This window comes from Narcine bancroftii, chromosome 6 (assembly GCF_036971445.1).
Source record: "Narcine bancroftii isolate sNarBan1 chromosome 6, sNarBan1.hap1, whole genome shotgun sequence".
Lineage (NCBI taxonomy): Eukaryota > Metazoa > Chordata > Chondrichthyes > Torpediniformes > Narcinidae > Narcine > Narcine bancroftii.
In genome coordinates this window covers 243,175,021-243,198,213 of record NC_091474.1, presented here as the reverse complement: position 1 = coordinate 243,198,213, position 23,193 = coordinate 243,175,021, and the positions used below count along the sequence as shown (strand labels likewise).

Below are 23,193 nucleotides of genomic sequence, written 5' to 3'. Positions count from 1 at the left end.
ATTAGGCTTGGGGGCCTGGAGGGCAAGGGGATCAGAGCCGCTAGGCTTCAGCACCTACTCCGTAAAGGGTAGGCGCAAGGTCTCTACTTACTGTGCCTGTGCGGGCGAAGCCGGCGGTGAGTGGCCGTCGAGCTGTTTCTGGGGTGATGGGTACGGCGGTGAATTTGGATAGTGGCGAGTGCGATCCTCCACCTTCCCACCAAACTATTCGATTTTTTTAACGTCCAGTTCCATCGGAAACGTTAAAAATCGAATGGTTTGGTGGGAAGGTGGGGGATGATTGGGGGTGGGATCAGCAACCTTTCCCTGCACAGCAGGACGGGGATCTCTCTGCCCAGTGGGACAGGGATGGGGGCATGACCTCTCCCTGCCCAGTGGGACGGGGGTGGGGGACTCGACCTCTCTCTGCCCAGCAGGATGGGGATGGTGACTTCTCCCTGCTCAATGGGGTAGGGTCAACAATTTCTCCCTGCCCAGCAGGACAGGGGATGCAACCTCTCTGTCCACCGGGTCAAGGGCGAGAGGAGGAGAAGCAATCTTTGTGCAGAAGTTGAAGAGACACCCGAACCTTGGAATTTGTGGTATTGCAGTGTCTGTTGATAAAGAGAAGTATCAAAGCAGGAGTGTGATCGAAGTGCAGAAGGTGAGTTCCAAGCAAATGTCAACTTTCTCCCCCTCTTCCACCCCCCCACCCTCTCTTTACAGGTGTTTTCAAGCGTGCTGGGTGTTTCCAACATTTTCTTTTTAATTCAATGTTTGTACAGAATGTTGAGAGGCCCAGGCAGGAGAAGGACAGAATAGGTTACAACTCCGGGGCACAATCTTGCAGTCACATAGAGAATAGAGATTATGTTTCCATTCTTTGAGGGCGCTGAGTTGGGACTGGAATAAGCACTGAACTTTACGTAGTTGTAGACCAAGACCTTGGAAATAACAATGAACTGAGATAGCTATTTACTACATTCTTTATAGCAAATTCCTCTTGCCAGTGAAATGACAGCTAGTTAAATCACAGCTTGTAATCCATATTATCCATATTAATCCAGGCCAGTCATTCTAACACCATGACGTACAAATAGTGCAACCCATTCTGAATGTTAAAAGTGTTAAACAAGAAAGTCTGCAGTAAGGATCAAGTGCAATACACAAACATGCCAGAGGAGAAGCCAAACTTGCGTTTGTAAATTGAGTTGTAAAATTTCAATGCTTGAGGAACTCAGCCGATCTTGCAATGTCCGTAGGAGGTAAAGATGTATTATCGACGTTTCAGGCCTGAGCCCTTCTTCAAGGTATCTTTACCTACAGTGGACGCTACGAGACCGGCTGAGTTCCTCCAGTTTCTGTGTTTTACCATAGTCACAGTGTCAGATGAAAGGTGGGGGCCATGGGGCAGGGGAGAAAGGTCAGGAGGAGCCTTACTAAAGCTCAGACTGGGGCCCGGGTGGTAGTTAATCCGCCACTGATCGGGACCGGGATTCAGTCCTGCGCTCTCTGTAAGGAATTGGTATGTTTTCCCCATGTCTGCATGGGTTTTCCCCAGGGGGGGGGCTCTGGTTTCCTCCCACCGTCCAAAATGTACCGGAGGTTGTTGTTTAATTGGGTATAATTGGGCAAAATGGGCTTGTGGTCCGAAATGGCTTGTTGCCATACTGTAGGTCTAAATTTAATTAAAAATCATCCTCCTTCGCTCCATGGACAGAGCACATGGTTGTTTCCCATGGTGGGAGAGTCTAGGACGAGAGGGCATAATTTCAGGATTGAAGGATGTCCATTTAGAACAGAGATGCAGAGGAATTTCATCAGCCAGAGGGTAGTGAATCTGTGGAATTTGTTGCTAAAGGCCGTTGTGGAGGCCGGGTCGTTGGGTGTTGAGACTGATAGGTTCTTGATTAGCCAGGGCATCAAAAGTTATGGGGAGACCTGGGGGTGGGGGCTGAGTGGAAAAATGGATCAGCACATAATTGAATGGTGGGGTGGACTTGATGGCTGAATAGCCTATTTCTGCACCTATGTCTTATTTTCCTCACCTCGGTTTTAAAAACTCCTCTTATTCTGAAATTGTGACCTTGACCCTAGACTCCAGTCCTGAGCTAGGGGATACATTCTCTTTGCATTGAGCCTATTCAGCCCAGTAAGACCTTTAAAAGTTCTCATGACACTTTGGTTAGACCCCAAAGTTCTGGTCTCCTCATTGCAGGAAGGATGTGGAGGCTAAGGAGAGGGTGCAAAGGAGATTGACCAGATGTTGCCTGGATTGGAAAATATGTCTTATGAGGCAAGGTTAGCAGAGCTAAGGCTTTTCTTCTTGGAGCAAAGAAGCCTGAGAGGCTACTAATAGAAGTCCACAAGATTATAAGAAGCATAGATTGTTGTGGATACATGAAGGCACGATAACACATATATATTGTGTGGTGTGGGAAACCATTTTAGATTTGTAATAATGAATGAATGAAGCCCCATGTCTCTGTGTGCCAATGAATTTCTATACCTAGAATATGCAACAGATTGGCAACGAGGATCTAAACAAATTTCCGCTATGCTATGAACATCGGAGAGAAGATTTAAAGAGGAAACGCAAGAGCACCAGAGAGGTCCTTTTTACATTCTACCTGGTCGTGTAAGACCATTCTGGTATGATATCGCTGAAACACTAACAAGAGTAACAGAAGTGACTTTCCTATGTGACCAAGAGCTGTACCTTCTGTGCAACCTTATGGACGTGAGCTATAAACTGACTACATTTCAAATTTGCTTTGTTAAAGTAGCTCTGGCTGTGGCCACGAAAAGTACTCTCCCCTTCGATGGGCCTCGGAGTCACGTAGTTGTATACCCATGGAGAAGATTACATAACTTAAAGAATAAATATGACACATTCATTATGGCAACCATATGTAACGATCTGATATCCCTGAAAAAGAATTATGAAAAGTGAGAGCTCTGATAGTTCGAGAAGATATATTTTTGATTTTGTGGGAAGGGGAGACATTTTGAATTTTGTAGACATTTAATATATTTGGTGTATAAAAGTTTAAAGATTGTGTGAATGTATTTATGGAAAATAAATAAATTATTCAAAAAAAAGGCTACCATGGCAGTGAGCCCCACAGGCTCAAACACAGAACAAAGGGAAAGGAAAAGACACCGGGAAAAAGACTCAAAATGGCAGAAGGATGTTTTGGGGAGTTACAAAGACTCAGAAAACTGGGATGACTACATTGAAAGATTCAATATGTACTGTCTTGCCCACAATACACTGCATTTAAAAAAGAAACAAGCACTGTTTTTGTGAAGTGGGGAGCAAGATATTTAAACTGATGAAGTCCCTTTTGGCACCTGCAAAACCAAGTGCTAGGTCTTATGAGGAGTTGTATGGTAATAGGGGAACGCCTATTCCCCAAACCAATAATAATTGCAGAACGACACAAATTTTATTCCAGAAAGCAAAAGGTAGATGAATCCGTAAGTGCATATTTGACTGAATTACATAGACTGTCAGAAAGTTGTGAGTTTGGAGAGTTCTTGAATGAAGCATTAAGGGACAGATTGGTCATGAGTTTGGCTGACTGTAATGCCCAACAACAATTGCTAAGTAAGAAAGATTTAGACATTAAGTCTGCGTATGCTACAGCGTTGAGTTTCGAAATGGCCAGCGAAAATGTGGATATCACACAAGGAGAGCCATCTGCAGTGGGGTCAGTGGCAAAATTAAACCGACAAGATTGCTTCCTGATAACTGTTACTTCAGAAAGACCAAATGCCATCTATGTGACAAAGAAGGACACATCAAGTCCAGATGTCAAGGAGAAAAGAAAATAAGTCAAAAGGGAGAGAAAAAATCAGAAACCAAGATACAACAAACAGCTGTCCAAAGTGATAAATGTGGAAAAGGACAAAATCCCTAGTAGTCTGTCAGGATACTTGGCAGCTTCTCAGGACTCTTTGCCTTGTCAGGAAAGACCTCCTTCTCCTTCTCCTCCTTGGGTTGTACGGACTGGGAGCTTGGTTTTTGGTGAGTACTATTCGGAATTTGGGCTGTACTGCTTCCACGGCTCTCCTGAGCAGCTGATGTTGATGGTGTCTCATCCCTTGATGGTATCTCAGGAATGTTGTCATTAGCCCAGATGGAAAGATTCGGGAATCGTCTGTATTTTTTTTTTGGGAATCGTCTGTATTCATGATTGGATCATCTACTGCTCTCAATTGGTCGATGTGCCACTTCCATATGTTAGTTCTCACTTGTATACAATACGAACAGCGACTTAATTTCTTAAGGATGATGCCTTTTATCCAAGTCTCTTTATTGTCTCTGTAATCTCTCGCAAGCACTTACTCTCCCACCTCCAGAGATCTAGTTGGTTTCCTTGGAGAAGTGGATTGTTCGATACGAAAGCCGATGTCCAGGTGTACTGCAGAGAGTCAAGTCCTTAAATTGCACCCAAACATCAATTCTGCAGGTGTTCTTTTTGTTGTTGAGTGAGGTGTATTTCTGTATGGTATGAAAAGATCTGTGATTTTGTGATTCCAAGTTATGTTTTTTTTAAACTTTATTTATTCGTTCAAAATACAGATAGTAAATAACATATACAACAATGAACCAGAAACATGAATGTTATATTTTATAGAAAAAAAAGAAAAGAAAAGAAAAGAACCCCCGCCCCCCTTCAGCCAGTTCTCCTAAGGAGAGCCATAAAGAAAGGAAAAAAAATATTAAGGAAAAATTAAACATACATATTAAGAGCTAATCAACATAAACCAAGATGTAAATATTCTGAATATAACAACCACTTAATAAAAAAACTATCATTATCACGAGAAACATATGTAATTTTTTCCATTATTAAACAATATTTCATCTCATTATGCCATCTATTAATATCAATCATATTTGTATCTTTCCACGTACTAGCAATACATTTTTTGCTACAAATAATGCTAAATATACAAAAGCAAATTGAAATTTATCTAATCCCAAACCTTTCAGAGGTTGCAAACTGCCCAATAAAGATACTATCAGATCTAAAGGTATTTTAATCTTATACAGGTATCCTAAAAACAATTGAATTTTCTTCCAAAAAGATTGTATATGTATACATGACCAAACAGCATGAAAAAAGTTCCATCAGAATTACCACATCTGAAACACAAATCTGAATCACGAAAACCATACTTTTTTAGTTTCTCAGGTGTTAAGTATAGTTAATATAAAAAATTATAATTAATCATTGCGTAGCGTGCATTGATCAGTCTAATTACACTATCATAACAAATATCTAACCAATCATCTGTGGAAAAAATAAAACCAATATCCACTTCCCATTTACCTTTGGATTTATCCCAACCCTTTTTATCCGTACCATCCTGTAATATTTAGTACATAAATGAAATATAACCCTTCTCTGGTACCTTCATAAGAAAAGTCTCAAATTTAGTCATTTCAGGAAAAATCATATCTCTACCAAACACATGTTTTACCAAAGTTCGAATTTAATAATAAAGAAACAAAGAGTTCTTATCAATACCATAGCTGTCCCTCATCTTTACGCTTAATCAGACTGTTTAAACCTCGAACATTAAAAGTAGCAAACCTCAACTTTGACATCTACTAATATTACTAAAGAACAATAATATCTTTATATGAAAACTCAAATCAACATATATAGGCCCTCCAATAGGAGAAAAAAAATCACAAATTAAAAGCTAGATAAAATAAAAATTAAAAAAAAATTAACAACCCCCCCAAAAAAAAACTGCCAAAAGGTAGTAATCCCTAAACAAAATTTGTGTGTGGATCACCCACCAGTGGCTGATGACTAATTGAACCTAGAACAAATCTCTCCCTCCCCAGCTGAACAAAAAATAATCTCAAAATATCAAAAAGTAAAATAAGAATAAGAAGATTCTTCTATTCATCCAAGAAGTTCCAAACTCAGAGATCCCATTTCAAAAGAAGTTGGACTCTTTCCATTCCCGTTTTTCCCATTTCTGACATTTCTTCCGTTTCAAGAAATACCAGATTTTTCTTTAAGAGACAATGGTGGACTGCGTCTTTGTCCTCTTATATCTGGCAATGAATCAGCAAAAATCATTGCTTCACGATCATTCTCAAAAATCCGAAATTGATAGTCTCCATGAAACACCTTCAGCACTGCCGGATAGCGAAAAGTAGACTTATAACCTTTACGCCACAAAACTTCTTTAACTGGATTAAATTGACGTCGACGTTGAATGACCTCTTGACTCAAATCAGGGTAGAAAAAAACTCTGCTATTCTGGGTCATTCGGCCCATCGACTCTGCTCCACCCTGAGCTAAACTGTTCTCACATTTAGTTCCAAATTCCACCCTTGATACCCTGACTATTCAGATATCTATCAATCTCCTCCTTAAACTCCCCAATGATCGGAGTCTCCACAGCTGTATCTGGCTAAAGAAATCTCTATTAGGACCTTATATAGGACTTTTGATAGTGTTGGTTCATTTCTTTCTTCTTTGCTGAAGTTTTTTGCTGCAATCAGTAGGTGATGAAGTTGCCCTTGTGTGATAGTACAGATCTATCACCAGTGTACATAGTGTATATAGTTACTTTATCTAGACTGTGCTTACAGCGATTGGCTGAGAGCTAAGCCACGCCTATTGTCTGGGCCTTAAAGGGTTGTGTCCCTAGCCAGGTCGGGTCATTCCGGACTGGTCGGCCACCTGTGAAGAGCTCCTGTCTTTTGCTAATAAAAGCCTTGGTTTGGATCAACAAGTCTTTGGTTCTTTCGACGAGCTCTACACCTTGGTTAATAGTTATTGCTACTGCTGTCCAGTTAATTATCTCTTCTGTCTGTTCAGTTTCTGGGAGGGACAAGCGAGATAAATATCAACATGACCATTTTGTTTTTCCTGTTTATGTTACAAGTCATAATCATAAGTGGTGAGCATCATGGCCCATCTTTGAATTCTTGTCGCCGCTAGCACTGGAATGCCCTTTTTTAGGACCCAAGATCAAACTCAGTGATTTGCTGTCAGTTACTAAGGTGAATTTCCTACCATACAAATCTTAGTGAAATCTTTTGATTCCAAATATTATGGCCAGTCCTTCTTTCTCCAGTTGTCCATAACTACATTCACAAGCCATCAATGAGCAGGATGCATAAGCCATTGGTTGCTTTCTTTTTATCTGTGACCTGTGATAATACTGCTCCCAAACTATTGGCGAAGCATCAGCCGCTAGAGTCACTTCTTTGTCTGGGTCGTAGGGAATGAGCGCCTTACTGCTTGTGGTCCACAGCTCTTTTAAACGATTGAACGTGTCATTAGTTTTTGTGTTCCAGAACCTCTTTTTTTTTTAATAACTGGTTCAGTGGGTTCCACAGCGTGGGCATGTTTGGGATGTGCTTCCGATAATGGCTGACTAAACCATGGGCAGGGTACTCTGCCATATCTATTCGGATTTTTAATTATAAACCCTAAATTTGTTACTGAGGATACCATAAATATAAACACTTTTGTCTTGGTGTAGCTGGATGTCTGCTTGATGTAATCGGGTTAGGACTTTTTCTAGGTTCGATGGATACTCTGCATCGTCCCGTCCTGTAATAACGATGTCCTCCAGGTAGAAACCCACATTTATTCTGCGCAGCAATTTGTCCATGACTGCTTGAAATGTTGCAGGAGCTGCTGTATGGCATTCGAGTATACGTGAATAACCCCAAATGAGTATTGATTGCTACATTCTTTTTTGATGCCTTATCCAATTTGATTTGCTGATACACTGTGATAAATCCAGTTTTGTGAACTTTTTCCTGCCATTTAACCCCTCCACTCTGGGCATGGGGTGTTCTGTAATTTGCAGAGCTTTATTAATGGTGACATTGTAATCATCACAAATTCAAATATCTCCATTGGGTTTTCAGTCTGGCACTATATTGAAGTTATTCAATGATTTCTTCATTTTCCAATCTGTTGCGTTCTGATTCAATCCTTCCTTCATAGCCAATTATCACCTTTAATCAGAGTTATTAACACAGACTATCAGTGTGATAGCTCGTAGCTGCTGCCCAAAGATGAGAACGAAAATGTTTAAGATCATAATTCATAGCCCCTTTAAAATGTGGGGCCCGTAGCATACGCTACTTTCGCCACTACGTTGTTCCGGCCCTGTCTCCATGCATGCTGCCTTAATTGTTGAGTCATTTCACCTTCTCTTTGTTCATTCATAGTCCCTTCTCTACCACTTGCTCTGGCAGCTTATTTTCACTGTGTGAAAAAGGTTGCCCTTCAGCTGCTTTAAGCCTTGCCTTTCTGACCTTAAAACTCTGCCCTCTAGTTTTAGACTCCCCTGTCCTCGGAAGAAATACCATCTCTCGTGACCTTATCTATGCCCCTTATGATTTTATAACCCTCAGCCTCCCATACCCCAGAGAGAAGCTTCCCATAATTGATGCACGGCATGATCAATTGCACAAAGACTGAAGTTACTGAAACTGGAGGCTTTTATTTGCAAGAGATGGGCAGCAGCCCTGTGTTGGTCACTCGCATTGACCCGGACTCGAACTGGGGGCAGGCTTGTGGCATGACAGCCTTTATAGTGGGGGGGGGGGGGGGGGGAAGGGGAGGAGCCATGAGCTGGCCAGTGAGAGCAGGGTCAACCAGGAAAGGTCATGGAATTTACATATAATGAATATGTACAATAGTGGGTTCACCACAATAACACAAGCCCGCCAGACCCAGTAACACTCTTGCAAATCTTTCTGAAAGCTGGATGACTTGAACTGCACACAGTACTCCAAGTGTAGTCTCACCAACATATTGTACAGTTGTAACATGAAATCCCAGCACCTACCCTCAATGCCTTTACCGATGAAGACAAGTGTGCCTAATACCTTCTTCACCAACATCGACCTGTGACTTCCTCTAAAGTTCCACATCTCTGAGGGTTAAGGACATGACTGCTGTGGGGCCCTCCCCAGTCAGGGAATCTTCATCTAAAAGCCTTCAGACATCTTGTGACAAATTTAGCGTCCCAAATCTTTGCTGATCCTGAATTACACTAGTATCCAACAGCTGATGACATGGATGATCACCTAATCCCTGATTACTGGCACTGATCACACCACCCAGCACTCAGCCCTAGCAACAGCAAACCAGAGCTTTCAAACTGCAATGACAATCCCCTAGGGAGCACATGGTCCTGTATGATACTTTTGGTGTATGTTAGCTAATATTCCTCACCTTGATTCATCAAGAAAGATCCAAGTCAGAACTTAAAAAGATGGTATTGACCTATCAGCCACCATAAGGTTGTGGCAGATCTTATTTTGGCCTCAGTTCCATCTTCTTGCTGATTCCCACAACCCATGCAGCGTAGAACCGAGTACTGTATTATTTGTTCTTGCCACGTAGTTGTACTGTTCAGCTGGAAGTGTATGCTCAACCTCAGTCTGTTGGAAGTAAGCAAAGGGCCCATCACAGCTGGCTGCTCACCCATCTTCCGAGGATATGCAATCTCTGGGTTTCCGTGGAGTGCTGCCTGGCTCTCTACAGTCCTTTCAGTACCTTCTCACAGCAAAGACTTCATTTTAATCTGAAAATGAGGCAAGCATTTTAAATTAATAGGTTAAAAAGTTCTGGGGGTGGGCCACAGTTCAGGAACCACTGACCTTTTTAGACAGACATAAATCTTTCAGCCCGACTCCTGGAGCTATCCCATTTGCTTATGTTTGGCCCATGCCCATCTGAACCTTCCCTATCCATGTATCTGTACTAATGTCTTTTAAATGCTGATGCTCCATCAATTACCAAAAAAGACTAAGGTTATGAAACCAATAGGCTTTTATTGACTATTGACTGGAGCAACAACCAACCTCATCGACTGATCATGGGAGGAAGACTGGGGAACTTGCAAGGAATTGTGGGTAGGATTGGTCTTTGGTGATGTGTCCAATTAGCAGTAGCCAATCACAGTATAACAGTGGTTTGCCACATTCACCTCTCCTTTTTAAAAAGAGTCCTGTGGGGTTAGAGAAAATAACAGAGCAAATATATACACATATACATATTTTATAGGTCAATTCTGTTCAGAGGTCTCCTCTACCACAGTCAATGATGTGGTAATGGTTGGGGCACCACCTTGGTTCCCTGGGCACCTTGCGTGGCTGGTCTTTCATCACCAGTTACAGTTCATCGGAGGGAGTGGGATGCTGATGCATCATAGGTGACAACAGTTGCTGGGGGTGGAGTGTGGTCAGCAGAAGGTTCAGGGACCCCCAAGGTGGCAGTGGGGGAGAGTGTCTGTGGGTGGTCAACTGCAGGTCGAAGGGGTGTCTAATTGTGCCAAATTCCAAATGGAGACCATGTCCTCACACCCATGTAGACGGATTGGGGTTTGTGTGGAGGAGGTGGACCCTCTCAACCACTGGGTCAGTCTTAGATTACCTGGCATGCTTCCGAAGCAGGACCACTCCTGGGGAGGTCAGCCAGGCAGGCAGCGTAGTCCCTAGTGTAGAATTCATAGGGAAGGCAAACATACGTTCATGAGGAATTCAATATTCTATCTCTTGTTCCTGCAGGAAAAAACAAGGAAAAAAGACTGTAACTAACTAATCCTAAACTTGAAAAAAGACAAAGCCTTAAACCATAAAAGATAGTAAATTGCCTTATATGTAAATAAGTAAAGTCAGGAAGAGACTACAAACGTTTTGTATGTAACATACAAAACAGTCAACCACTATTCATTAAACATTAAACTATTCCAGAAAACTGTGCCACATTTTATTAAACTTAACTTAAGTTTTCAAAACATTACATCTAATCATCTTGCAGTTCAAGTACGATAAGGTTTGTGTCATCCATTGAGCGTAACTGTGAAGGATCGAGTCCTTCCACCTTAGCAAATACATCTTCTAGCCATTAAAATGGCAAAAGCTATCACATGGCAATCCGCTCCCGATCATCGACTGTTCTCTATCATCGCACCAAATAAAGGTGTAATGGGATGGAGTTGAATAGTAACCGAGAAAATACCGGAAAATGCATTAAAATTTCCTTCCAATAGTGATGTAATAATGAACAGGACCAAAACTCATGAAATAAGGAACCCTATTTTGACATCTGTCACATACAGGGTTGATGGTAGGAAAAATCGTAGCTAATTGATCTTTGGATAGATGTGCTCTCTATACTACCTTGAATTGAGCAAGTGAATGGCGTGCACAAATGGAAGAGGAAGGAACCCATTTTGAATGCTTGGTCCATATATTCTTGGAAAGAATAGTTGGTGAGTCGCTCTCCCAAGCACTCTTAATTTTATTCATAGAAAAGCAATGCATTTTAAAAATTAATCCTATTTAACCGAAAAAAATAAGTCAATACAATTACATTTATGGGAGATCGGAAAAGTAGTCACTTGGTTTCTCAGAAAATCTCTAACCTGTAAATATTTTTTTTTAAATGGAATTTAGGGAGATTATGTGACAAATGCTCAAAAGTCATAAAACAGCTGACTACAAATAAATCAAAAAAATGAAGTGATGGCCTTTTTTGTCCATTTATGAAAAACACAATCAAGGCAAAAGAAATTATTCATCATCAGAACAGATAAAGAAGAATTTATCAGTTCAAAACAGTGCCTGAATTGAAACCAAATTGGTAACAATTTTTTGACAACCGAATTGCCTGTTAATTTATTTGCCTTTATCAAAAAAAACAGAAGGGAAGCACCAAGTAGTGTAGCCAGAGCAAATTAGTTAAAACCTTTCAGGTCCATGGATGTCCATGACAGGGCAGTGTTTTCATGGGTGCTTACCCTGCCCGCAGAAGTAGCATTTGGGGTGATCGCCTGTCACAGCAGCCATGGTCAGGTTGCTAGAGGATTGCGATGATGCCTGCAACCATTCGTTCACAGTTCGAGACAGTCCCCTGTCCCACGATATCGGCACCTGCGGCAGCCAAGAGGCAGCTGAATAGTCATCCAAGCTTTGGAGGGCCACCTCCAGCATCTCTGTTAATTCAACCACCTCTTGCAAGTCAAGTACCTTCTGCTCCAGGAATCACTGTCTTATGTATGCAGTGCAGGTGCCGGCCACATATACGTCCTGGATGAGTTCCTCTGCATTCTACGCAGCCATCACGGCCTTACAGTTGCACGTCCTTGAGGGCCTGTAGGTACTCGGCAGTCAACTCACCAGGTTGCTGCTTCTTGGTGGCTAGAAGGTGCCTACCATAGACCTTGTTCAGCCTTCTGCGATACTGGACCTTCAGTGTACCCATGGCCTCCGCATATGGTTTGGCATCATTGATCATTGGGAAGACCAGGGGTCCAATTTATGAGAAGAGGAGCTTCAGTCTGACCTTGTCCGTGTTAACGACATTCATGGTCACCATCAGGAAGTCCTCAAAGCAACTTAGCAACTTAGCCAGAGTTTGAATGCATTTGGGGCTCAAAGGAACAAGAATCTATGTTGAAAAATATAGTCAATAAAATTGATGCACCATCAATTACCATAAAAGACTGAGGTTGTAAAACTGATAGACTGGATCACCAACCAACCTTATTGACTGGTCATGGCAGGAAGACTGAGGAGCGTGTAAAGGGGTAATAGGTAGGATCGGTCTCAGGAGGTGAGTCCAGCCAGCAGTAGCCAATCACAGAATAACAGTGGTTTACCACAAATACCTTAATAGTACTTGTCTTTATTGCTTCCTCTGGCAGCTGATACCACATACCCACCAACCTGTGTATGAGGAAAGAGGTGCCCCACAGATCCCTTCTAAATCTTTCCCTCGTCACCTTAAACCAATGTCCTCGAGATGTAGAATCCTGTACCCTCAGGGGAGGGGGTGGCAAAAGTCTGACCATCCACCTAGCCAATGGTTTTCAAACTTCCCCCCTAAACTCATATTCCACCTTAAGTATTCCCTATGCCATACATGCTCTGTGATTAGTGAGGGATTACTTGGGATGAACTACTCTTTGCAGACGATGCCGCTTTAGTTGCCCATTCAGAGCCAGCTCTTCAGCGCTTGACGTCCTGCTTTGCGGAAACTGCCAAAATGTTTGGCCTGGAAGTCAGCCTGAAGAAAACTGAGGTCCTCCATCAGCCAGCTCCCCACCATGACTACCAGCCCCCCCACATCTCCATCGGGCACACAAAACTCAAAACGGTCAACCAGTTTACCTATCTCGGCTGCACCATTTCATCAGATGCAAGGATCGACAATGAGATAGACAACAGACTCGCCAAGGCAAATAGCACCTTTGGAAGACTACACAAAAGAGTCTGGAAAAACAACCAACTGAAAAACCTCACAAAGATAAGCATATACAGAGCCGTTGTCATACCCACACTCCTGTTCGGCTCCGAATCATGGGTCCTCTACCGGCATCACCTACGGCTCCTAGAACGCTTCCACCAGCGTTGTCTCCGCTCCATCCTCAACATCCATTGGAGCGCTTTCATCCCTAACGTCGAAGTACTCGAGATGGCAGAGGTCAACAGCATCGAGTCCACGCTGCTGAAGATCCAGCTGAGCTGGGTGGGTCACGTCTCCAGAATGGAGGACCATCGCCTTCCCAAGATCGTGTTATATGGCGAGCTCTCCACTGGCCACCGTGACAGAGGTGCACCAAAGAAAAGGTACAAGGACTGCCTAAAGAAATCTCTTGGTGCCTGCCACATTGACCACCGCCAATGGGCTGATATCGCCTCAAACCATGCATCTTGGCGCCTCACAATTTGGCGGGCAGCAACCTCCTTTGAAGAAGACCGCAGAGCCCACCTCACTGACAAAAGGCAAAGGAGGAAAAACCCAACACCCAACCCCAACCAACCAATTTTCCCCTGCAGCCGCTGCAACCGTGTCTGCCTGTCCCGCATCGGACTGGTCAGCCACAAACGAGCCTGCAGCTGACGTGGACTTTTACCCCCTCCATAAATCTTCGTCTGCGAAGCCAAGCCAAAGACTTGGGATGTGAGTGGAAAGAAAAAAAGTTTGAAAACCACTGTTTTAATCGTACCTCATTGACTTATGTCCACAGTTTCATAACTCCAAAGGAAATGGACCAATTTTCTCAAGCAAAATATTTCAGTAACAACTGGGTCTAGAGCAGTGATTCTCAACCTTACTTTCCCACTCACAATCTACCTTAAGCAATCCCTTACTAATAACAGAGCACCGAAGGCGTGGAATGTGAGTTTAGGGGGGCAGTTTTAAAACCATTGACCTAAGCAATACCCCTCGTGATTTATATAAGGTCACCACTCAGCCTTCTACACTCCAGGGAGAAAAGTCCCAGCCTATCCATTTTCTTTTAATAACTCAAATACACCAACATAGAAGCACCCTCCTAAATCTTTTTTGCCTCCTCTCCAGAATCATGACTTCATTCCTCTATTTGTGTTGAAACCGCATGAGCTATTTACAGATGGATGATAACTGAAGATGAGTTCATGTTAAGAGCTGGAATAATATTACTCACTATGAAAATATTGACTTGAAATGTTTTGCATTTATATCTCTTAAAATATATTCGACAAGGTCCCACATGGGAGGTTGGTCAAGATCACTTGGCATCCAGGATGAGGTAGTAAATTGGATTAAACACTGGTTTTGTGGGAGAAGCCAGAAATGGTGGTAGAGGACTGCCTCTCTAACTGGAGGCCTGTGACTAGTGGTGGGCCTCAGGGATCAGTGTTGGGTCCATTACATGGTGAGAACGTACAAACTCCTGACAGACCGCCTGGGATTCAAACCCTGGCGCTATAAAGATGGTGCTAACCGCTACACCAAACATGCTTCCCGTTGTTTTTCATCTATATTTAATTTTTAATTTGGAGATATATGTAAGAGACCCTTCCATGCCACCCAAATACACCCAGGTGATCCATTAACACCATACGTCTTTGGAATTTGGGAGGAAACTAGAGCACCCAGAGGAAACCCACGCGGACATGGGGAGATCATACAAACTCCATACAGACATCGCCATATTCAAACCTGGGTCGCTGGCTCTGTAATAACAGCAATCTGATAATGGTAATGAAAGTGCGGTAAATTGGATCAGCAAATTTGCAGATGACACTAAGATTGGGGGATGTAGTGAACAGCCAGGAAGGCTCTCAATAATATCTGGACCAGCTGGAAAAATGGTCTGTAAAATGACAGATGGAACTTAATGGGGACATCTGTGAGGAGTTGGTGAAGCAGAATAGGACATGCACAGTAAATGGTAGGGAACTGTGGGGTGCAGCAGAACAGAGAGATGTGTGAAGATAGAGGCATAATCCCTTGAAAATGGTTTCATAGGGAGGTAGGGTTATAAACAGAGCTTTTGGAACATTGGCCTTCATAAATTGAAGTATTTAGCACAGGTGTTGAGATGTTATGTTAAAGTTGTATAAGACATTGGTGAGCCCAAACTTGCAGAATTGTGTATCAGGTGCGTTGTTTCTTGGCTTCTTCTTCTAAAATCACTATCAGCTCCTTGTGAAGAGGATTCATGAAGACAAGTTCACACACCACCAGATTCAAGGACAGTTTATTTCCTGACACTATCAGACTCCTGAAAGAGCCTCACATTAGTAAAATGATGTTGCCTTTGCTCTGATCTCTGTAACTCTGCACTGTGTTCTTATTGCTGTACACCTGGACTACATATAAATCAAGCGTTCTCACTGCTCCTCAATACGTATCACAATAAACTGGAACTTGCAACAACACTGGACAGTTCTGACACATGCAGGAAAAGCAAATGATCTGAAATGGTTACATTTAATGTTGAGTGGCATGAGCTGCCATGTGCTTAGAGGAAAGATGTGTTGTTCCTCCAGCTCACATTGGGCCTCGGTATTAGTGTTGGAGATCGCAATCTGAGTGATACCGGGATGGATATTTAAAGTGGCAGTGGACTGTAAGTTCAAGGTCACTACTGTCAACTGAAATTCTCCACCTGTGAATGCTCAGCCACTGAGTGTGTTCAAGGCAGATCAACAGATGTTTAGCTATTAAGGGAATCCAGGGTTCTGGTGTTAGTTGCAGAAAAGATCAGCCATAATCTTATTGTTTGGAGGAACAGTTATGAGAGACAAATAGCTTTTGCAGCTTTTGTTTCTCACATTTTTGTGTGTTCTCTCGAGAAGTACTCTTCCCGTACTCTCACTCCTAAATCGTTTCCTCCACACTCACTCTTTCCGATAAACAAAGATTCCCTTTGCGCTCTCCCTCTTTCTGTTGCAATGTCCATCAAATGAACAGCCTCCCCCCCCGAGAAAAACTGTCCTTGCCCTTCACATTCTTGCTCTGATATTCATTTCCCCATCTCCACACTTGTAATAAACAGTCTGCCCCTCTCTCTCCTTGATTAATGACACCCTCTGCCACATTCTCTTTTTGTTGATCAGTCCACTCACATTCCTTAATAAACTGAACCTTCCTTCTCTGATAAAACCTCCTCCCAAACAAATACTCTCCCCGACTTGCTTCTGTCTGACAATCTATCACATTGTCCCTCTCCCCTCCTCGTCTCCTACCCCTCTCTCCTCCTTACTCCCTTTCTCCCTCCCCCTCCACATCTACCTCTCCCTCCCCTTCCCCTTCTCCTCCTCCTCTCTGTAACATGACTGAATCCACTCCTTAGACACAAGTGAAGAGTACAAACAGGCTTTTAATAGTTTACAATCAACGGCCGGTTGACACAATAATCCTCAGATGAATCTGAGGTAAGGAGGGAAAACCAGGGTTTATATTGGGGAAGTTGGGGGTGGACCCAGTCATCTGAACACCACATAGACCGTGAATTCCAGATCACTGCATTCAACCCTTCCTTCAGAATTGAGCCTGTGGGTGAAAAACATTCATTCAAAAAAAACAAATACTTTACAAATATTTACATTAAGTCTGTCAGGAGGTTTGGTAATTCTGGTCGAACACCGCAGTACTGGAGGACTTTGGGCCTCCTGGACCCCCTGTAGTACGGGGTCAGTGGGTCTCGAGGGCTCCAGCTCAGGTTGTGGGGTGGATTGGTCTACTTCCCGAGCAGTGTCCTCCAGGACCCTGAGTGGGGTACTAGGTAGTTTCTGGCACACTTGAGGCATCGGATCCTCAATTCCAGTGGGTGTCCAGGTCCTCTCTGCCATCAGGGTATGCCTCATAGGCATACATTGGGTTGGCAGGCAGCAGGTGAACCCTCTTGATCAGGGGTTCTGACTTGTTCCTCCTCACGTGCTTTCTCCACAGGACTGGCCGTGGTGCCATTAACCAAGCCAGGAGAGTAGTCCCAGGCTTGGATTTTCTCTGGAATGTAAACATAAGCTCGTGAGGAGTTGCATGGTCGCCGTGCAGAGGAGTGACTTTATGGAGTGGAACACTATGGGTAGGAATTCTTGTCAGCTTGAGTCTGGAAAGCCTTTGGAAGGGAGAGCCAATTTCACGGCCTTTCATATAGTTGCGTTCTCTTTTTCAACTTGTCCATTCCCCCAGGGATTGTAGTTAGTTGTCCTGCTTGAGGCAATGCCCCTTACGAGCAGGTACTGTTGTAGCTCTTCGCACATAAATGATGAGCCCCGGTCGCTATGCATATAGCTGGGTTACTCGAACAGGGTGAAAATAGAGTGTAAGGCCCTGATGACCGTGGTGGTGGTCATGTCTGGGCAAGGGATGGCGAACGGAAAACATGAATGCTGGTCGATGACATAGAGAAAGTACACGTAATCATTGGTGGAAGGGAGGAGACCCTTGAAATTGACAGAGTCATTTGAAGGGGCAGGATGCCTTCATCAGGCACGCTTTGTCGGAGTGGTAGAAGTGTGGCTTACACTCCGCGCAGACCTGGTAGGACCTGATCATTTCCCTAATGTCCTCAATGGAGTAGGGCAGGTTGCTTACTTGGTGAAATGAGCCATGCTGGTGATGCCTGGATGGCAAAGCTCATTGTGCAGTGACCACAACTGGCCGGTGTGTGCAGAGGCACAGCTTTCTCTTGAAAAGGCATCTGGAGACTCATTGAGAGTACCTGGCCTGTATGCTATGTCGAAATTATAGGTAGAGAGTTCAATCCTCCACCTAGCGATCTTAACATTCTTTATTTTTCCCCTTTTTTCATTATTAAACATAAATGCCATTGATCGCTGGTTGTTGAGCAGTGTAAAGTTTCTGCCAGCCATGTAATGTCTTCAGTGCCTGATGGCTTCTACAATGGCTTGAGCCTCTTTCTCCACAGATTGGTTCCGAAGTTCGTGGCCTTGTAGAGTGCGGGAGAAAAAGGCAACTGGCCTGCCCACCTGGTTAAGGGTAGTGGCCAGAACTATGTCAGAGGCATCGCTTTCCGCCTGAAAGGATGCGTTCTTGTCTACTGCATACATGGTGGCTTTTGCGATGTAGTTGAAAGCCGATAATGGGAAAGGGGTGGACTTTGAGAGGGGGCGGACCTTATCCATGTAATGAGGGATCGAATGGGCATAGTAGGAGAAGAAGCCCAGGCACCAACTTAAGGCTTTCATGTTCCTCAGGATTGGGAGGTCTAACACAGGGCATATTTGATCGGGGTCAGGGCCAATGACGCCATTCTCCACCACATAGCCCAGGATCGCCAGACGTTTCATCTGGAACACCACACACTTACTGGAGTTGTACGTGAGGTTCAGGGCCTTGACCATGTGGAGAAACCTAAGGAGGTTGGCATCATGGTCTTCCAGAGAGTGTCCACAAATGGTGATGTTGTCGAGGTAAGAGAAGGTGACCTTTAACCCGTGCTCATTGATCATTTTGTCCATCTGTCTCGGGAAGACCGAGGCCCATTGGTGATATCAAAAAGGACCCTCCGGAACTGATAGAGCCGTCCATCTGCCTCAAATGCAGTGTAGGGGCAGTTCTCAGAACAGATCAGTTACTGATGGTAAGCAGCTTTCAGGTCGATGGTTGAAAAGTCCCGGTACTGCGCAATTTCGTTTACCATGTCTGAAATTCGAGGGAGGGGGTAAGTGTCCAGGAGTGTGAAACAATTAATTGTTTGGCTATAGTCAATCACTAGCCTGGACTTTTCTTCCCCTTTCTTGACTACCACCTGGGCTCTCCATGGGTTGTTGCCAGGCTCAATGATGTTTTCCTTGAGCAGCCGCTATGTCTCAGCTCTAATAAATTCCCGATCCCACTCATTGAATCACCTGCTCTTTGTAGCTATTGGTTTGCAATCAGGAGTCAGGTTCGGAAACAGTGGTGGGGGGGGATATCAAAATTTAGGGTTGAGAGACCGCAAGTGGCATCTGGCTTTTGGGAACTTCCGTTCCGCACTGTGATTGGAGGAAGTGGACCAGAGTACTTCATGGTCACGCTTTTAAAGTGACACAGGAAGTCCAGCCCCAACAACGCAGGAGCACACAAATCCTTCAATACATACAATCAGAACTTACAGAATTACCCCCCCCCCCCCTTTTACAGTTAGATGTACTATACAATATCCCTGGATCATCGCAGAGTGCGAGTGTGAAGCTAGGAAAATAAGATAGTCCATCAGGTACACTCTTAAGTTGGACTGCAGAGCAGTCGCAGAGTTTAGTGTCTATTTACCCTCACCTCCATCATTGAATTATTCAATTGGTGAGGTATTGCCTGATCCAGGACGACCAACGCCAATGCTCCAGAAACCCCGTTACTCCCCATGCTGATGTCGACTCTCCTCTTGGCCCGCAGCCAGACAAGATGGTGTCGACCATGAGGCGCGGCAAGATGGCCGCCCTCCACCTTGGTCCGATGAAGGACTCGGTGGCACCAACCTCGAGGCACAGCAAGATGGCCACCATGGCTTCCCACAATGCTTTACTTCTGGTGGCAGGTCCCAGCATGAGGCACAGCAAGACGCTGGCGGCGAACAGCACGGAGCGGCGGAGGCCAGCACCGGGACTCAGGCATGGGTCAAGTGATGATTCAGGGGTTGTACACGTGTTCACACTCTTTGGGCTTCCTTTAGCCCAGCAGACCTTCACCCAGTGCCCTCACTTACCGCATCCTGTGCACACAGTCCTTTGTGGGGCATTGGGCATGGGGATGCTGTGCCTGTCCACAGCAGTAGCAACCTTGTTCGCTTATGGCCGCTGTGGTTGGTGCTGGGGCTGCAGGTGCCACTGATGACCTGGTCCTCTGAAAAGCTACGGTTTTCGCCTGTGAGGTCATCAGCTCCCAGTTGGACTTGCTCAAGTGCTTTTGCCAGCTCCAGGGTGCTAGACAAAACTTTCTTCCTCACGTATCTCGACCTCACTCTTGCCGTGAGGGTGTCCCAGATTTGTTCCCCCTCTCTCACCTGGGCCGAGGCCGCTTCATAGTGGCATTTTCAGGTCAGAGCCCACAGTTCAAGAACATAGTCGTCCAGCAACTCACCTGGATGCTGCTGACCTTGAGAGAGTTGGTGCTTCTCCAGCACATCGTTCTGGGGCCTCATATAGCGGGTCTTCAAGCCTTCTATGGCCGACTCGTACGTAGCACAGTCTCTGATGTCAACGAACCCCTTGGTGCTGACTTGAGAGAGAAGTGCAGATCTCCAGAGACCATCTGAGTTGGGACGTCTGTGTGGCCGTCAGGTAGGACTGGAAGCACCCCAGTCAGCAAATGAATTCCTCTGGGGCCTCAGGGGACAGAGGGTTGATCTGGAGCATGCCTGGCTTCACAGGGCTTCCATCCCATTTCAAAGTTAAGCTGTTAAAATTGTAACATGACTGATTGCACTCAGAGACAAATGAGAGGTACAAACATGCTTTTAATAACTTATAATCAATGGCCAGTAGACACAATAGTCCTCAGGTGAATCTGAGGTAAGGCAGGAAAATCAGGGTTTATATTGGGGTAGGTGAGGGTGGAGCCAGGGGAGGAGCCAGCCTTCTGAACACTACATAGACAGTGAATTCCAGTTCACTGCACTCTCCTCTCTCTCCATCTCCCTCCCCCTCAAAGGGCTTTTATTTGGTTACTTGAATTAAACCTGTATTCTAAGTTTCCAACAAACCAACACACTCTCTATCAGTGGATATCACCTTTGTGTGGCAGAGGGATGCATTATCTGAGAGGGGGGTTAAGTTCTGCTGGGCTAATCCCCTCCAAGTTTGGAGAATGAGGTGGGGGGAGTGGATGAGGTGGGGGGAGTGGATGAGGTGGGGGGAGTGGATGAGGTGGGGGGAGTGGATGATGGAGGAGTTGAGGAAGCGACGGGAAGGGCAGGATACGGAGCATTGAAAGAGAGTGTTAGGAGGAGGTATTTGCTACCTACTGGTCATGACAACGGGTCATGTTGGTATATCTTGAAAGCAACTACCACATCAGAATCAGATTTATTGCCATGAATGTGTCACAACATTTGTTGTTTTGGGGCAGTAGTTTACGCATTATAGGGGAAATTGCTATAAAATACAATTCCTAAATATGATTCTTTTTTAAATTAATGCAAAAAAAAGAAAAAAAATGAGAGTGTTCAGAGCCTCATTATCTGTTCAAAAATCTGATGGCAGAAGATGATAAAGCTGTTTTTATAATGTTGAGTGTGGCCAACCATTTCAATTCTGTGGCCTACTCCCATACTGACACGTCTGCTGTGGCCTCATGTTCTGTCAAACCCAAGACCACCCTTAAATTGGAAGGGCAACACCTACATTTCCATCAGGCCATTCTCCAACTGGATGGCATTAACATTGACTTCTCCGGTTTCTGCCTGCCTTCTCTCTGTTCTCCCTCCCTTTCCATTCCCTCTGTCTCCTTTCCTCCAGCTCTCCACCCCTTTCCTTCTCCATTCACAGAGCCATCCCCTCCTCCTCTTGTTTGCTGGTGCCCCCTCCCACCCTTATCCACCCATTACCTCCTGCCTGTGGGACTGTGTGCTCCTCTCGCTGCCCCTCTCACCCCCACTATTTTGTTCGGACATCTGTTTACATCTTGTCGTACCTTGATGTGGGGCTCAAGGCAGAAATTTTTTTATGTATCTTTATCTTTCCTATATAAAGTACACCGTTTCTCCAGCATTGTTTTACTTCAACCACGGTGTCTGCAGATTTTCGTGTTTTACTCCTGTACCTCCTCTCTGATGGTAGGACCTGGGTGGTGATGTCCTTGATGATAGAGGCTGCTTCCTTGAGGCATCGACTCTTGAGAATGTCCTCAGTACGTCGGCTGCTGCCACTCAGTGAACTCTCCACACAGTGCGTAAACAAGTGGGGAAATGATTAACCCAGAGAACCTAGCAACAAGTATCAGTTACAAGTTGAAATAGATCTCCCGAATCAGTCCTGGCCAAATGTTTAACAATCTTGGCTTTAACAAAAAAGCCATGACCGCTTGTCCAATTATATATTCACTCAGTCTTTTGTTTTGTCTACCAATATAATTTCTTTTACCATTTCCGGTGTTTTCTTCATGCATCGGATATCCCAGTGAATCGTATCTTTAAGTCGATCTTGTGCATTTTCATTCTGACAAAATATTTCAGACACCAGATTACTCTAGGCCATTTCAGGTCAGGCCTCTGCCTGGAGGCCGGCTACAAAAGCAGATTTGAAACTTAAGACTCACCTTTCAGACAGCAGCCCTAAAAGGCTGCTCCAGCATCCTATTCATGTCAAGAGGTGCCTCATAGCGCCCTCCGGAGCCGATGGATTGGTGCTGTAGCACTACCCGTTGAACTGCTGAATCTGGAGGTTCATGATTTCAAACCCATGGATAACCTGCCCAATGGAATGGGAGATAAGAGAGGTAAGGATGAGCCCTGAAATGGTGGGAGGCATAGACAGAGTCAATGGAGGAGAAATTGGTTTGTGCGGTGACCTGAGCTGAGTTCACAGCTCCCTATAGCTTCTTGTGGTCTTGGGCAGCGCCATTCCTGTTCCAAGCTGAAATGCACCTGAAGAGTATACTTTTCCAAAGCCTGAACATCTGTCCTGTAATAGGGCAACCAAAATTTCAGAGAATACATCAAGTATGGCCTAACTAAAATATTACATGGGAGCATATATTGGAACTCCTTAGTCAGGAACTCAAGGAAGTACCTCTGTCCTTCTATGTCATTTAATGAGGTGGTCTAGCTTCTCTTTGCTCATTCAAGATGCTAGCATCTGCAGTTTTTTGTGTCCCTGGAAAACTTTCTACGGCGCACCTCAGGGACATGCCAAATTTCCTCAAGTTTAAGACCAAAAGAAATAGGAGCAGAAACAGACCATTCAGCCCATCGAGTCCGCCCCAC

The 23,193-nt window shown here is 44.4% G+C and overlaps 1 long non-coding RNA gene across 1 annotated transcript; it reads right to left on the bottom strand.

The window, feature by feature from the left end:
- Nucleotides 1-8,407: 8,407 nt before the first annotated feature.
- On the bottom strand, nucleotides 8,408-22,128 carry LOC138735570 (uncharacterized). The gene is made up of 3 exons (XR_011339781.1): nucleotides 22,032-22,128; nucleotides 10,419-10,546; nucleotides 8,408-9,567 (listed from the first exon to the last, which is right to left on the bottom strand). It is a non-coding gene; the product is annotated as an uncharacterized lncRNA (long non-coding RNA).
- Nucleotides 22,129-23,193: the final 1,065 nt, after the last annotated feature.